Source organism: Acanthisitta chloris, unplaced genomic scaffold (assembly GCF_000695815.1).
Source record: "Acanthisitta chloris isolate BGI_N310 unplaced genomic scaffold, ASM69581v1 scaffold16728, whole genome shotgun sequence".
Classification (NCBI taxonomy): Eukaryota; Metazoa; Chordata; class Aves; order Passeriformes; family Acanthisittidae; genus Acanthisitta; species Acanthisitta chloris.
In genome coordinates, this window is record NW_008688825.1 from 1,301 (window position 1) to 2,474 (window position 1,174).

A 1,174-nucleotide genomic window follows, 5' to 3' on the forward strand; every position below is an offset into this window, starting at 1 on the left:
TAATACCACCGGGAAGGGCTAATGCCACCGGGAGAGTTCTTGCGAGGGTTCCAGGAGGGATGCTGGAAGTTTACCTAAGGTGATGTGGCTGTGCTGGAGTGCTGGAGCCTTTTGTGCGCGCGGGAGTGGGTAACAGGTACCTCCCGGGCTGAGGTTCGGGAGCTGAGCCCCGCTATCCCGGATAATCACCCGGAGGAGCGGGAATGGGAGCCGCTGATGGCTTTCAGGCAATTAGCACATCAAACAAAAAGCAGAGCAGCCTTCAGAATGTTTATTGAGAAGTTGAAAGCAGGCTCCTTTGTATTATTACAAATTGTTTGAATAGGATCCTGATTTCCCTTTGTTGAGAGACACGCTTGGAAAAAAGGAAAAACCCTCCATTTTCAGCGGAGCAACTTTGGCTGTTGGTTGTGTCGGAAGATCTTATTTTCAAATGTGTTTCAACTTCTGGCTTAATTCACAGGGATTGTTAATTGGAGCGGGGTGTGAGGAGTGCAGCAAGTACAACTTTCCCTCTCACTTAAACAGTTCTCTTTCATGTTTAATTTCGGGCTCTTCCACACAGCCCCATCTGTTTTCTCAGCTAGAATTTCTCAGCCGTTTCAGCTCGGGAAGGCAGGTTTTGTAGCCTGACAGTCATTTGCACTTCTCGGGAGAGGGGCAGTAACTGGGAACAGTAGCAGGATTTAAAGGGTAATTATGGAATCGATAACGTGAGGCTGCGGCACAGCCTGGCTCAGAGGATGGGAACGCTCGCCTGAACGCTGTGGGAAGCATCCCAGAGAAAAGCAGGGCCTGCAGGCACACTCCAGAGCCAGCTCAGGATTTCGGCAGACTGTCTCCACAGAGTGCTTTTCCACCGTGGGAGGGATTGCTGAGCTCGGAGTGGAGCACACCTTGCCTTTCTTCTCCTTCCTTAATGCGACATGAAAGAGCAGCCGGATGTGCTCCTTCCTTCTTAGCTCAGGAGCGAGATGGAGCCGGTGTGGATAAGCTATAAGAATGGAGGGAAAAAATGGCCTGCCAAGGGAACTTACAGAGGAAGGTATCCCGAAGAAATGCTGTAGTAATCCCAGTGAAGGAATTAATTAGATGAGTTTGTCCCCGAGCCTTAGAACTGATGCGTTGGTTGGCAGCTGAAGGTATTTTGCTGTAAAGATTTAAACTGCCTGAA